Consider the following 16,568-nt stretch of genomic DNA (forward strand, 5'->3'; position numbering starts at 1 on the left):
TCTGGGGTTCCAGGGAAGCCAGAACATAATGAAAACAGTGCCAGTCACCCTGAGTGTTAGCAGAGACATGAACGAATCAGAAAGAGGAGGTTGATAATTACAAAAGCAGACACACAGCACCATCAGCTCTAGCCAAGCCTTTAACACTGACAGAGTTTTGTTCAGTTCTCTCGAAGTGCTCTCTAGTAATAACTAATTTAACTGGCACAACAATTCCGGAAGGAAAGTATTATTGTTACCCGCATTTTCCATATGAACAAATCAAGGCACTGAAATTTTAATTTTGCCCAAAATATGCAACAGTCAACGGTGGACCAGTCCCTAATACTGCATGTTGACTTCAGCGGCCATTGTGACCTTCGTCCCAAAGGAAAGCTCTTGATGTGGCTGCACATCTGCTCCCACCTCACGGTGGAGTCATGCAACGTTGACCTTCTGAAGAGGAGAGTTGGGGTGGGGGTGAGGGGATGAGACCCCTGTTGAACCAGAGCAGAGAAAAAAGGTTGCTTTCTGTAGGTCTCCTGGGGTGAGGTGGGTCATCTTCCTCCTCCCTGCATCACACACTCTCCTCAGAGATTATTCATTTTGTAGCACTGCCTCTGGCTGCTGCCCACAGTCCTTGATGGGCGCTGCTTGTGGATGTGGTGATCTAAGCTCTGCCTACACCTCCACCAAGCCCTGCAACCTGCTCCTTTTACATAAAGGCTCTCCCTGGATGTAGCGTCCACTCTAACCCTGCTGTGACCTCATTTTAAAGCACTAATGACATCGCCAAAGACCCTACAGGACTGCACCCTGGGGCTCTGAGACAACGTGAATTTTTAGGGAGGAGATTCTGAACTCAAAAGAAAGCATAAGGAAAGGAGAGGAGGTAAGAGGATGTCTCTGAGGAAAGATTCTCCTCACGGAAACAGGATGTAAGAAGAGGCACGTCCTCTTTCTGTAGTAGTCCCTGCTGGCTTGCTGCTTTATTAGCACCCCACTGAGGCCAAGCGTGATGCAGGAAATCCCAGCCAAGAGATAAATCCTACCTCCCTGGCTTCTCCAGAAACCAGGGCTACCTCTCTCTTTTTCTTTCATGCCCTGAAACATTTCCTTAACCCCAAAGTCAGCTGCCGGTAACTCTCTCCGAGGGCCACTCTCTGCTGCGGGTGGAGAGGAGGGAAGTGAAGAACACTCAGGGTCTTTTCAAGGGCACAGCAGAGATGTTGCATTGATAGGCTCTGCTCACACCCACTGGCCACAACTTAGTTGGTGTATCTCTCAGCAAGGGAATCTGGGAAATGTAGTCTCTGGCTGAGAGGCCACAAGGCCAGCTAAACTCAGGAGAAGGAAGGAGGCGACCTCAATGAGGGACAATAGATTTGAGGATGAGAAACACCCAGCACACATAAGAAGCTGGGGAAGTATCGCTTCCATCTTCTGCTATCATATAGTTGACAATGTCCTCCATGGTGGCAAATGGTCTCTGACTCTGTGGCCTGTCACTAAGGTAAACCAACACCAGGCTGTTCATGCCTGGCATCCATCAGCCTTCCCCTTAGGAGGCCTCATATTGCTTTTCAGATCCTGCTTGCCTGTCCCAGTTCAGCTGAGACCAGAGATCCCGAAGTGAAGAGGCTTTCCAAATGCCCTGCCTGACTGCCAGTGCTACACCAGGCCATGGCATCTGTACCCCCCAGGCACCCAGCTCCCTGCCCAGGCTGCCTGCTTGCTTTCCTGTGTGCTGCAGGAGTTTGTGGAAAGAATGTTCTGGCATTAGGGGGTGAAAGTCAAAACAGTAATTACAGGAACATCTGTTCCTGAGTGGAAAGCTTGTCCCCCGCACACCAGGAGACAGGCCTGCACAGCTCAGCAAGCTGGTGTTCAAATGGAAGAGAATGTTCTGGAAGGGAGGGCTAATGGACCTAGCCAAGGGAGGTCCAGCTTCCCGGTAGGATGCTGTGCTATGCTGAAGAGCAGAGAGGGAGGAGAAAGGGGCAGGCAGGGGGTGAATACGTGGGCATACAGGGAATGGGAGGAAAAGAAGAGGGAGATGACCAAAAAGAGGGAATGAGTTCTTCATCAAATGAGTAAATGGATAAGCAAGATGAATCAATGGAAAAGGAAATTACTGTAGCGGGCAAGTCAGTGAAGAAAGGAGTAAACATATGGTGCCAAAAGGTGGCAAAATGTATATGAATTAATGGATGGATCGATGGAAGGGTAGATGAATGATGAAAGTGAATAGATGAATCGATAGTTGAATGAAGGGGTGGAGCAATACTGTAAGCAATGAGACTGGCTAAGTGAACGTCTGCTTCTGACTTCCTTCTTACCAACGGGGACAGGCCAGGGGAGTGGGCGCAGTGGGAGAAGTGTGGACAGCCTCTGCTTCTCAGTACTGAGAGGCCTGGTGGAGGCGTCCATCTCCTCCCATGTCACAGATGAGGAAACAAAGGACAAGCAGGATCCTAGAAACCATGAGAGGTAGAGCTTGGAGACAGTGTCTCTGTGGTGGTGGGAAAAGTATTTGGTCCTTTCTTATTTCAGTTCTCTGTCTAAGTGGAGGTGATGTGGCTTCTCCCAAAGGATGAGATTAAGGAAGGCCCTGTGGATGCAAACTGTTATTTTCTCCACATTGATCTGGTGTTACGCCCATAGTTTGACCTTAGAATCAATAGGCAGGCAAGGGACTAGGGAGAGATACAGTGAGAGGGGATCCCCAAACTTGTTTAACTGACACATAAAGATTCATTTCTTATTCTTGTCATACATGAAAGTCCTGTCCCCATCCTAGTGGCTCTTCTGCCTTGCAGTCCTGGCTTCCAAGGTCACTTTAGTGAACCAGTCTGGTTAGTAGTTTTGTTTTATCAATTTGACACAAGCTAGAATCATCTGGAAAGAGGATTCCTCAACTGAGAAGGGTCTAGCCCACTGTAGATGGTGCCGCCATGGACAAATGGTCCATGGATGTAAGAAAACAGGCTGAGCAAGCTATGGGGATCAAGTCCTTCGGCAATGTTCCTCTGTGACATCTACTTCAGTTCCTACCTCCAGGTCCTGCCCCCACTTTCCTCCATAATGAGCTATAACCTGTAAACTGAAATAAATCTTTTCCTCCCTAAGTTGTTTTTGGTCATGATGTTTATCCCAGCAACAGAAAGCAAACTGAGATGTGGAGGGCAAGCAGAATGAGGGTACTGGTTCTCTGAACCCAGGAGTGACAGGTGTCCTCCTCCTACCTCAGCTTCACCTCCAGGAAGAGAAATGGGACAGTGGCTATGCAATCACCATAAACCACCCTAACTATACTGGCGTTTCAAAGGGACTTTACCATGGCCTGCTAGAGGTGACCATCAGAACATAAGTACTTAGCCATTAACTGAAGACCCATGCAAATGTGTAAATGTCCTATTCTGTGGCCAGGAGCTCCTAAAGAGTCTAGATTTGAAGGCAGAGTTAGCTAATCCAGGACAACCTGTCTGCCCTCTTCTGGTTTTGTGTTCTTAGACAAATCATTCAATGTCTCTGACCTCAATTACTTTCTTTGTAAGGTCTGTCTTAATACATTGTTGGAGAACTCACTAGGATATTGTGCATAACACCAATTTCAGATTTCTAAACCATAAAGATGCATGATATTCTTATTCTATTCGCCTTCCCAGTTCATGCAAGAGGCCCAAGAGTCACTTCTCACTGAGAATCTAGTGTTACATGCCATGTCCCAAGAGTCTTATATCCTCTGAAGTTAATCTTTGTATCAACAGCAGAAAGGTGGTGTGGTCCACGTAAATGTTCATATGAGGATCTGTAGGTTCCTCGAAGGAAATAAAAAGTCACTAAGGCCTTAGAGTTGGCTAGTCAGAGCTGAGGCTCAACCCTAGTGGTTGTATCTGTTCCTGCAGTCTCTTGTAGTCTTACAAATTTTGAAGAAGAAAATTATTGTTCCTTTCATGAAGAACCAAAATTGTCAGATGCAGAAAACAGGGCTCACACTGCTAGCAGGCATCTTAATTTGTGAAAATGATACAAAGGTGAATTTGCTTCCCATGAATGGTGTGCACTCACCAGCACACCCTCAGAAAATCCACAAAGTAGACATTGAGGATGCAGGTGCTGGGCTCATAGAGCCTGTGTGAGCCAAGAACAAATTCCAAGGGCAGAGGAGGCTACAGAACTGATCAGTTTGTGCTTTGCTAGAAAAGTAAAGGGTAGGAGAAGGACTATTCTGTTCTTCCTTACAGCTCGGGCTGGTAAAAGGACACTGGTTAGAAATGTGGTGATAGTCTAAGTTCACAATACTACAAGTACTTGTTGGCTTACCCACTGCTGGGATGCTGTGATAGAAAAGCAATGTCTGGCCTTGTGAAGTTCAAAATAATAGATACAAGACAGAATCCAGCAGAACAGGACAGTGTGATGTGATAATAGCAGAAAGAAAATGGCTGTGGATTCTAGTGAAGATAAATCAGAAGAGAAATATGGAGGTGACAGAGGCTCCTGAGACCTCAGGAGTGGAAAAAAGACCTAAGACAACAGAGAATGCCTTCATGTCAGGCTCACAACATGAGCAGAGTCACTGAGAGCTGGTGGCCATCTATACTGAGGGAATGGCTGATGACCAGGATGCTGAAAACCAAGATGTTAAGAACCAAGAGGCTGAATGAAGACCAGGAAGGAGCCTAAGGTCCAAGAAGCCACAGATTGTGAGGACAAAAATTCTGGGGACCAGGATGCTGAGGACCAAAATGGTGAGAACCAGAAGTCTGAGCACCAGGAGGCTAAGGACTAGGAGCTTGTGTACCTAGGAGCTGAATGCTAGGACTTTCATTAATTTTCAAAAGGAAAATTCTAGGTCAACTTTATCACCATAGCTGTAGACATAAACCATACTGGGGGGTAGCAACTTTACACATTTGTTGAACAAAGGTTTAAAAGACAAAATCAGGAAAATGGAGGGAAGCCAGAAGGATCAGAGCTTAGAGAAGAAGTGGTACAGGTTTCTGGGCCAACCAGGTTTGGAAGTCTATGCTGGAAGAAATTGGGCCGCAGAGTCCCACAGTGATGCTTCCCTGTACCATGTGTGCCTTAAGAGTATATCACAGGAAGAAGCATAGCTACACCATTTGAACAGGACCCAGCCATGCCATAGCTTATTATCTGAGATGTCAGTTCCAACTCTGATATTCTAGATAAAGCACATGAGGCTCTTCAGGAAGCAGCAACTTGCTAGACAGGTAGTCGGTGACCCAGATTGAGAATCCCTAGTCACCACTGGGTGTCCCAGGATCATTTCTCAACTGCCATTAGCTGGCAGGCTTTCTCCTTCTGCCCCTCTGTCTCTGTCTCTGTCTCTGCCTCTGCCTCTGCCTCTGCCTCTGCCTCTGCCTCTGCCTCTGCCTCTGCCTCTGCCTCTGCCTCTGCCTCTGCCTCTGCCTCTGCCTCTGCCTCTGCCTCTGCCTCTGCCTCTCCTCCCTCTGCCTCCCCTCCTCTCTCCCTCTGCCTCTCCTTCTCCCTCTTTCTCTCTCTTTAGCTTCACTATTCTTGCTAAAATATGTGCTCTGTAAGGCCCTTTGAGTCCTCCCCATCACCCTATTTTATATGCTCAAAAAGCATCCACTAAGTATACCCACATATCATACTTGGTCCAAAGAATACCAGAGGGAAGGTCCCTCACTCAGAGTCCTCATCCAGATCTTATTATCCAATCCTTATATGATTTAAAAATGCTTATGTGCCTGCCATTCCACTGGACTCCAAGCTCCTCAGGAGTGTATTTGATCTTCGTGTTTCCTTAAATTCTTCTGAGAGTAAGGCAGAGAGTCAATGCATAGATTAAGTAATGGATTGACTCTTCTTTGCACGTGTGTGCTGGTCGGGCAGGTGCTCCCTCAGACATCTGCTGGAGGCAGGTACAACAGTAGGCCACTGTCCAAAGACAAAAAGGATCTCCAAGGAAGCACAGGGTGGGAAGAATCAACCAGAGACTCAAGCCAGCCAGAGAGTGAGGAGGGCTTAAGTCTACAAGGACAAAGAGAAAGTACTCAGTAATATGAAGGGGGAAGAGGGAGAAAAAGAAAAGGGAAAAGAAAAAAGAAGGAAAGAAGGAAGGAAGGAAGGAAAGAAAGAGGAATAGCCATGTGCATAGAGCACTAGGGTCTGAGAACCTCGCCCATTTGAGGAACTGAAAGTAGTTCTGATGATGGAAGATTTTACCCTTCAGCTTGTCCCTTGAGCACTTATGAAACATGCACAGCTCAACAAGCCAGAGTGAAGCCAAATTCCAGCGGGCATCCCACAAATAGCCTTTTGACACATAGGATTGCTCCATGGATGATCCTAGGGTAGCCCTGGAACCAAAATAGTGTGATAGGCAGGATGGGCTCAGTGTCACTTCCTCATACTGCTAGCTGGGTGGAGCCTTAGTGCCAATCCCACTCCTCAGGCTTGCATGGTACAGGGATGACCACTTGGCTCTTCACTTCTGCTGGAAATGGCCTGCCATGACTGCTCTCAGCTATCATGAAAAACAAAACAAAACTCACCCCCTGCAGGGAGGCACCTGAAACATTCTCAAAGCTACATTAGTTCTATGACAGGTGGCAAGCAGGTAGGATGGGTGGCCTAGAAGATGAGGAGAGGTAAGGAATGGAGAAAGAGACGAGGAAGCTGGGATCAGAAGGTTCTAGAGGCAAAGAGAAAACTCCAATGTAACCCACATATGCATTTGAATGGAAGAAACCCAAAGCCAATATACTCAGCCTAGGAATGAGGAAGGAGGGGAGGAAGAAAAGGGGAGAAGAAGGAGGGGGAGGGAGAACCAAAAAAGCAGAGTATCTGACTCTACTTGGAAACAGGCATCAAACATTATTTAAACATCAAATATTATTAAAGTAGAAATGCAGCCGGCTTCCGGAGCCCTCCGAAGTGCATCTTGATAGGTCGCCATTGCTCTGGGGTTAATACGAGGAAATGACATTCTTAAGAACCCATATTAACCTGTCTGTTGTTCTATGAACTGTGACAGCTGCATTTTACATCTTAATGGCTAACCATTTATTTCACGCCAAAGGGGGGAGAAAGAAAGGAAAGGAAGAAGAAGAAAGGCATTTTTATGCCCATGAAGCCAGAACTCAAGGCTGGAAACTTGGCTCCAGAAATAGGCCATGGGGTCTCTGCCTGCTGGGTGTCCCTTTCCAAGGATCCAGACTCGAATCTTCCCTTTCACTGATCTCCTCAACTTTCCTCTCTAAGCTGTTACGGTCTGTAGGCAAGGCAAGTACCCACTTGGAAAGTGGTTAAGTCACAAGAGTAAACAAGACTGGAAAGGGACCAAGTGTAGGGGAGGCCTGAGGGAGGGTCAAGCCAAACCACCTTCAGTTAAAAAAGGACTCGACTTACATAGAAATGTCCTTCGTACGATTTTATTAAGAGCCTACTAGGTGTTATGTGTTGCTATAGAGACATCAACAAAACAGATGCTGATGAGGTCACTGTGTGCCTGGCTCCCAGAGGACAGACATGATTGCACAGAGGACTGGCATTCAAGTCAGGATGGAGACCTTGGTCCTAGAGTCTCTTACAGACCCTCTGAGAACACAGGCCTAAAATCCCCAGTATGGGAAGCTGGAAAGGAGTGTGAATTCAAGACCAGCCTGGGCATGTTAGAAGAGCTTATTTCAAAATAAAAAGTAAAGGCCTCTGGAAAGGACCAAGATAGAGCGCTTGCCTAGAAGGGCCTGGATGCAGCCCTCAGTGATAAAACTATTTTCCAGTCAGTGAGATCTGGATGTGATTACGGGGCTCTGAAGAATAGAGGTGAGAGGATGGATGGTCATTCTGGTGTGTGAGCAGGGGGAGGCTTCCCCAGGCACTCAGTCTAAGTGAGGCTGAGCGAGTGGAGAGAGGGGCGAGTGCCTCTGAAGAGGGCAGCGTTTGTGTCTTGGATGGAGCCTCGGGATGAGTGGTAGATGGAGAGATGCTTGTGAGCAATCTTGAACACAGAATTCAATCTTCCCAGTTCTTCTCATCTTCTGAAGCTCTGCAAGCCCACCATTGTTGGTTGTGAAAGTTGTCAGGAGACTCAGGCAGGTCTGGGCATTACAGACCAGGGCATTGAAATTCTCAGCTTACTGGAGACCTGCGAGGAGAGGCAGTGAAAGCAGGGATCTTAAGAGAGTCAAGAAATACAAACAGCTTCTCGGTGCACAGGCCCAGGATGGGTGACAGAGCACTGTGGCAGGTCTCGAGTTTGCACATGAGGGCAATGTGAAAGTGCTAGTCCTGTGCCTAGCACAGGGTGGGTACTGGGTCTATACCGCCTTCCTCCCCTCACTGTGAGAAGCCCTTTTTTCGTCTATGTAATAATCCCTGGTTCCCTCATTTTACCTCCTGTGTCAGTGGTTTGTGGGATTTGACCTGTTTAAGTGGGGAGTGCTTAGAGAGGCAGACAAGCCATTAATGCTTTGACCTGAAACCCTGTCCCTCTCTTAGCTACAGATGGCTCAGCTGGGAGACCTGTCTCTCTGCCCAGGCACCATGCAGAAAACTAGAGAGGATAAACTTTCAGGCTTTCTGGTGCTCTGTACTTAGCCCTATCAAGTCCATAGGACCTTGGTCAAGAAGGAGATACTTTGGAGACTGGGGGTTTTCTTAGTCAGCAATGTGCTTGCTGTTCGTGAGGACCTGAGCTTGGATCCCCAGCATCTATGTAAAAGAGGTGGTGTAAGACTGCAATCTCGGTGATCCAGAGGCAGGGACAAGAGGATCCCTGGGGTTTGCTGGCTGGCCTCTCTGAAAAGGTCCACAGAGGACAGCACATAATATGGGCCTCACACGTGTGCAACTACACATGTACAAACATGCACACACAGGCATGCAAAAGAAACAACCATTTTAGAATTTATTTACTTGACAAAAGTTTTCTAGTATTCATTTATTAAAACTTCTCTCACACACCTCTCGCTTCATCGCCAGAGTAGTCTTCTGAGGTAGTTCCTCACGAAGGCCACTTATAAAAAGTGCTCGGAGGGGTTGTTATTCCTGGCACATGTAAGGAAGGAAAACTCAAACACAAGTCTGCTCCCGGCCTGGCCAGTCCTGCCTTCCTTTAGCCGTATGGCCCACCCTTTCTCAGCACCATGCTCCGCTGAGACTCTCAGAACCAGCTCAGTAGGCTTCTCCCTGTGCCAAGGCAAGCTGAGGGAAGGAGCTCTGAAAACGCATCTAGTATTTGTAGAGGGAATCCCTCCGTGAGATTAGTCTCCGCTGTGTTTGGCTTAGTACATGCTAATGCTTGAAGATAAATTTAAGGCTTGTGACTCTTCCACAGTGAATGCTTTGGGTTTCCCTGTCTGTAAACAGGGTGACTTTGGGCACCTTCCTGGTTACAAGAAGAATAAACTTAGACCCTATTAGAGGCTTTATCACCGAAGTCACACTCCTCAGGGACCCAGAGTCCCTGTCCCCTCTCATGGCATGTCCACTGGACATCAGTAGATGGATGTCTGCCAGAATGGAAATTACGGCTTTGGAAAGGGGCTGGAGGAATGTGGCTGGCTCCAAGCCTCTTCTTTTCCCATTCGACTGGAAGGTTGTGTTCATTTGAGCTTTGAAACCAAAAATAAATCATTGTAATCCATTTGCTAATTATACCATGTGAAGTTCTAGACGCTGTAAATTGCAGCTGCAATATATCTAGATGAAGTTTTGGGAGTTTATTTTTAGTGATACCAAAAGCATTTGGCTTCCCGGAGGCTTCATTTGCTGGTCTGGGAGTGGAGAGAAAGCTGAATGGACACAGCCCTTCCGGTCCCTCTGCCTGAAGCCCTTTCTACCTTCTAAGTTCTGACTCTGATCTTTTGACTGTGGGAACTGGGAGGTGTCTGAATGTAAGTTTCCAATGCTTAATTCACCTGGAGCACCTCACTGACAGGCTGTGAGCCACAGTGTACAAATTCCATGTCCAGTGAAAACAGCCTCCTCCTTTTGGGTTCCTTATCTCTTCGGATGGATTTGGTGTTTCTTTAGTACCCGATATTCTTATTTTCATCCACTGAGACCCACATTTGGCGATTTTGGGATGTCAATGCCATCTTGTTTCAGACACTGGCATTTGTGTGCCAACCCCTAGGTTTGGTTCTGAGTGGATCAGGAATGAACTGACTTCACCTTTGAGCCTAGAGGCCAAAATGAGGATGCTGCAGCTCCTTTTGAACTGTGACCTTCAGGATGGATGATGGAATGCCAAGTGTGACTTAGCTAGCAGAGATGATCTGGAGTGAAAGGGGGTTCATTTACACCTCTTAGAGAAAGAGAAGGTGAATCTCTCAAGAATGAGGAGGCATTTGAGTGCGGCTTGATGTGTAAATGGGATTCTAAAATGTGGCAATTGGGTAAGGAAATCGACAAGACCTGGTTTAGTAACCTTGGCAACCGTCCTGGCTAGATAGATCATGTGAACATCGTCCATGCACAAGTGCTGAGCAGAACTTCTCCCTTACCCAAGCACCATGACTTCTAGTAAGATTCCTTGCATTCTAACAATAGCCTGGTGTAGTGTTTCCAAGGGTGAGCCTTTAAAAAACATCTTTAGGGTGGCTGGAGAGATGGATCATCATTTGATGCTATTCCAGAGGACCCTAGTTCAAATCTCAGCACCTACACGTAACACACAATCATCCATGACTCCAGTTCTAAAGGATTCCACGCCTTCTTCTGACAACCATGGGTCCTAGATATGCATGTGGTAACATACAGGCAAAACAGCCATACACATAAAATAAATAAATACAATTAAATTAAAAACAACAACAATCAAAGAAAGAAAGCAAAGCAAGAAAAAGGAAACATTGAGAACAAATCCCTTTGTTCGGCTGCTTCTATTTAGACTTCTCAAAAGCAATCTACTCTATATATGCAATTCTTAGGGGACCAATAGGTAGCTTGATGTGCAGAATTTTCACAATGCGGAATGGGAGTAGTTTCATTGATTAGGCTTGGCAAGCACATTGAAGAAGGACATATGAGCAGGGCCAGGACCACTGAGTTGTTTTGCAGACCTTCCGGGGGAGGCAGGAGAAAGCGAAGGAAGAGCAGTGTAAACATTGTGGGGACATGGTAGTCTCAGAGGGCAAGAGCTAGGAGGCTGATGGGAGTGAGGACCACAGTGAAGTTCATGTGCCCTGGATTAGATGAAACAGGAGTTTGACTCCTAATCTCCCACGTCTCAGCTGAGTGATCCTAGGAGTTTGTAAGACTTTTCTACCCTTCCACTTTCTCACCTGGAAAACATAAATAGTAACATCTACCTCTGGTGGTTATTGTGCGAATGAAGAGAAGTAAAATAATGTCCAACACATTAACTGGAATGAACTTAGTGTGCACCTAATAAATGGTGGCTCAGGGTCATTGTTCTTTTTGAAACGGTTCTGATGAAATTATAGAAATTCAAACCCAGAGAGACTTCTTAGAAGATAGAAAAGGGTGGGGAAAGCTGGTGGCGTAGACGCTGAGACGGGACAGTTTCCAGAAGGATTGACAGTTCCTGCTGCAGATGAGTCAGCGAGGCCACCGTGAATCCATCCTATGCAGTGTCATCGTCACGATCCTGATGAGAACATTCAGCAAATGAGAGCCACACCACGGTGATCCGTGAAGAGCAAGCGTAGGTGGAGAAGGAAGATGCAGACAGCTCTTTCAGCTAAGCTCTGAGGAGAAAAGAGCATGAGGTGGGGGAGGGGACAAGGTCACGGGAAGGGCATGTGCTAGAGGAAGAGTCCCCAGAACTCTATCAGCTCGGTGCTGCTCTGCTCACCACCCACTACCTAACCCCAGCCCCGTTCCAGAATTACATCTGCCAAGGAGATTGTCTCTGAATTTACCTCCTGAGGTTGGATATTAAAATCTTGACAGAATGTAATCTTGGAATGAAGCAGGTTAGAAAGGAGGGCGGCGTTGCAGGTGATCACAGGAGGGGATCTTCAGGACAGTGACTGAGAAGATGTATCTGAGCAGGGCAGGGAATGACAGGGGAGTTCCAGTACACAGGGCAGAGGGACTAACTGCACGTTCACACACACACACACACACACACACACACACACACACACACAGAGACACGCACACGCACACACATGCATATGCACATACATGCACACGCACATATATGCACACGCACATGCGTACACACATGCGCACACCCTCGCACATCAGGCGTGACTTCCATTGCAATGCCTTACCTGCTACCTTTCTGAGTGACACCATGGCTTCTGTTCAGACTTGCTAAGACCCAGTGACAGATGTGCTCATTATTAAGAAGCTTCAAATGGTTCGAGAGCATGAGATACTGCCATTAATATTATTAGAAGCAAAAGCTAGCCCTACCTGGACAGCTTTCTTTTATACTCTCTGAGGTTTGGTTTTGTTTTGTGGTTTGTTGTTGTTTGTCTGGTTTGGTTTTGTTGTTGTTGTTGTTGTTGTTGTTTGTTTTTGTCACCAGAACTAAGTGTAATTTGGAACTGTGTGGGTCGCTCACAACCTCTTTCACCAGCAAAGAAATGGGAGTGCAGAGGAGCCTGAAAGAAGCTGGCCTAGGCAGGGCTAGTGTACACAAAGAGTGCTTGCCTAGTGTACACAAAATCCGGAATTCAATCCCCACTTAGCACCCCAGAGGTGGGAGCAGGAGGAATAAGTTTTCAAGGTCATCTTCAAATACATAGTGAGTTTGTGGCCAGCCTGGGTTACATGAGGCCCTGTCTCAAGAAAGAAGAGTGAGGATAGGAGGGAGAAAGAAGGAAAGGAAGGAGAAAGGAAGGCAGGAAGCAAAAAAGAAACTGGCCAGAGATCCCATCAAGAAATGCATTAGTATTCTAAGCATACACGCAACATTTACAAAAGTTGACTACATCTTAGTCCATAAAACATTTCCCAATAAATTTCAAGGAATCAGAATCCTACAGACCACAGTTTCTCACCACAGTGCAATTAAGCTAAAAGTCAATAACAGGAAGATGAGACGTTTTCTATTTTGTGTCTTTTAAAACCGTATTGAGAGATTTTACAAACACAGTACTAACTCACTCGTGGGTCAAAAGGGAATGACAATAGAAATTATAAAATAGTCACAAATGAACTAACAAGGAAATATTAAATATCAAAAGTCGTGGAATACAGCCAGAACAACACTTAGAGGGAAATTTATGGTCTTCGGTGCTTATGCTAGGAAAAGAAAGGGGCTAAAAATTAATGAATGGCCTATGTATCCAATTTAAGCCCAACAGCACTCATAAATCAGTCAGTTTAGAGCTGATAGCAACAGCAGAGCCAGAATTCTGCTCATAGATAGAGCTGGCCCAGTATCCCTCATCCGTACTACTACACCACAAACATAGCTTCAGTGCTGTTTCTCATAATAAGCTCAGTGCCTAGAAGTTTTGTTTCTCCCACAGAGTTGAAGAGGTAAGCCTACGGGCAGCTCTCCATATCAAAGTTTGATAATAACCTCACCCATCCACCCTTCTTCTTCGTTCATTCCTTATAGATCGCTTGAGCCCTTGCTCAGATCAAGCACTGCTACCTTCCTTGTGAAACCTAGCCTCAGCTTAGGGCTACTCTATGCTGTGGCTCCCCCACCCCTGTGCGACCCCTCCCCCTAGCCCCTGCACCACCTCTAAGCTTCCAGAGTCTTCTCTGACATTTGCAAGAAGAGCAATCTTCATCAATAGTGACTGATTTCTTTCTTGTCTTTTCCAACAGGTAGACTGAAATTACTATGTGTCCAAATTAAAATTGCGTACTTCAAGGATTATTTGAAGGACTATTCTTAGACCCTTTTAAGAAGATTTTTTTAAAAAGTGAGTCAATTTTTTTTCCACTTCAGAGTATTCATGACTTAAGCTAATGTTACAGGGGCTCCCCTCACCCTGCCTTTCAGATATGCGCTAATAGGTAACTTCATCTCCACTTACTTTATAATAAATGTTCCCCCCTAAGAACAATGAACAGGGAGTATGGGTTTATTGCTGTAGTGATTTGCATATATTTCACAGGCTTATGGGATTTCAGAGATGAAAGGGTGTTAGAAGTGCGGGCCTTTTTCACTGTCAGAGCTCAGATTCTTACGGCTGTCTGTACTGGGCCAGGAGCTCCAGCAACTACCGGGGAAGCTGGTGTCTGTCCACACTCAAGCCTTTTAGAGCATCCTCTCCACTCTCTCATTTGAAATCTCCTCCCTCCTCCCTCCTGCCATATCTTCCATGTCTGACGATCTAACCACTGTTGTGCATCGAGAACACAATCCCATTCCCACACCTTTTTTTTTTTTTAATTCCTTGTTCCTCCAATAATTCCACCTAGTTTCATTTCTAGGACAAGTCCTGCCCGGCGCTTCTTTCCAACCCAACAAATGTCACCTTACAAATGAAGCCAGCCTAGAACACAAACTGCAGGCCACTGCCAGCAGGAGGGATGGCGCAGAGGCAAGCCTGAGTCCTCATTGCAGTTTTGCTCATGCTGGGCTGGCAGGAAGGCTGCTGTGTTATTCTGCGCTTAGCAAAATGGAGGAGAAGGGGTGAGATGACCCCACTGGTGCTGCTCCCTCCACCTGCATGGTTTAGCTAACTCAAAAGAAGTAGTAACTAACTAACTAACTAACTAACTAACTAAGTAGGCAAGATGCTGCTTCTGGCAGTCTGGGGCAGTGGAACAAGTCAGGATTTTCTGGTCAGTGGGACCTGGGTCCAATCCTGGCTTTTAAGGCTTGCTGACTTTGTATGTGGCTATATACTGTCGCTTCTCATCTCCAAACTTCTATCTCTTCGTTCGTGAGATGGGGATGCTAATGCATGCCTGTCAGAGAGCATCTGTGTTGGGGTGATGGTCACGTGGCACTTAGGACCTGGTCCCTAGGAGATACATAATCAATATAAGTCCTTGAGTTCATTAACTGGTGATGGAATTACCTTTGGCTAAGAGAGAACAAGAGGTACAGGCAACTCTGTTTTTTTTTTTGTTTGTTTGTTTGTTTTTAAAAAAAAAAGGAGCGAGAAGATGCAGCTCATTAGGCATAAAAGAGAGATGCTCATGCCTGACAAACTCTCACACAAACATAACTCCAAGCCGAGGAAGTTTAAGAAGTTAAAACCCAGAACCTCCTAAGGATAGATTGATTGCTATGGAAACACGCAGTTGAAGAGGAAAAATGAAGGTGGTTTCCAGAGCTGTACAGACTCTCCTACCCCATAGCCAGGGTCACAGATCTAGTCCTGGAACCCATGTCCGTGGAAGGAGAGTCCTAGACTATCCAGTCAGGGGCCATGTGAAGCATCCTGTGTTTATGTATGTTTAGAAGGCTGCTGGGAACATCAGATGAGTTTCTGAATGGCAACGAGAGTTGTAAACTGTAAAATAAATGCCCCACACTTTGTGCTTTTGAATTATATATGCATTAGAGACTCTTAAACATTTTCAAAGCAGCACAAGGTAAAATTCAGTGAAATACTATTTGAGTGCAGACCATAGATTTTTGAGAAAGAAAAGAAAAACCCAGCAGCATGTATACACTTGTGCACATGCCTTATCATGTGCAGGTGCTTATGTGTGTGCATCTGTGTGTGTGCACGAGGGTTTGTATATGCGCATGAGAACCTCCAGTCCTTTTAGCGTGACCAGGATCCACACAGTGTATGGTTCCCACCAAGAAATATAACCCGGGCCATGAAGTGACTCAATCTGGCTCCACAGCCAGTTCTGTCACCTGACTAGCTCTGTTATCTTGGGCTAAATAGGGTCACTGTCCCTGCTTCCTGAAACCTTGAGTGTGTGGAGAAAGCTGCTTTGAAGAGTTGGGGGAGGGGTGGGCTGAGGGGAATGACCCTCAAGTACAGTAACTGTGGGGAAGGCTGGATCCAGTGGACACTGTTGGCAGAGCTAAAGGAGTGTTGTTCTTACCTGTTGGATAGAAAGGACCTCTGGGAGTTTCTGGCATCCTTAGTACTATCTCTGGGTAAAAAGCCATACCAGGAAAACATATTGTCTGTCTCTACTGAGATATAGTCCACTACTTGCTCACTCCCAAAGTCCTTTCCCTCAGTCTGGGCTAAGGGGCTGGCGGGCTTAGAATCGCAGGAGAATTGGATATTGTTGTCATTTAAGACAGAAAATAGATTTGTTCGTTGTTTTTAACTAAATAAAACTAATATCCTGGCCTTTGCTCTCCAGACAGTTACTGGCTGCAGACACGGAAATGTTCTGACTGCTATAGAGCCAGTGGGGCCTTTAGAGGATCCAGACGCCTGGAAGCCACACAGCCAAATTGAAGCCATTTCCAAACTGTGGGAGGTGATCCATTTCAAGTTATGAAATTAATTTGGTGATTCAAGACTATCATTTATTAAAATTAATTGGAATGACCCATTAACCTATAGAGAAGGTGTATGTATTTGATTGTTTTGTTTTGTTGAAATGGATTCTCCTCTTTTTGTCCAAGCAAGCCTGGGAAGTGTGGTTCTCCTGCCTTAGTCTCCCCTCCCAAACACTGGGATTACAAGTTCACCTCACCATGCCTGACTCTTCAACAGAGATTCCTT

The 16,568-nt window shown here is 46.1% G+C and overlaps 1 protein-coding gene across 5 annotated transcripts in view; it reads left to right on the forward strand.

The window, feature by feature from the left end:
- Positions 1-16,568, forward strand: part of Tenm4 (teneurin transmembrane protein 4) — a 477,470-nt gene that overhangs the window by 51,205 nt on the left and 409,697 nt on the right. The window contains exon 2 of one of the 5 annotated variants that reach the window (XM_032892953.1): positions 13,738-13,835. The exons of the other annotated variants lie outside the window; for them this stretch is intronic. The gene's annotated coding sequence lies outside the window, so the exon portion shown is untranslated. The remainder of the gene's footprint in view (positions 1-13,737; positions 13,836-16,568) is intronic. 5 annotated transcript variants of the gene reach the window in all.

This window comes from Rattus rattus, chromosome 2 (genome assembly GCF_011064425.1).
Source record: "Rattus rattus isolate New Zealand chromosome 2, Rrattus_CSIRO_v1, whole genome shotgun sequence".
Taxonomy (NCBI): Eukaryota; Metazoa; Chordata; class Mammalia; order Rodentia; family Muridae; genus Rattus; species Rattus rattus.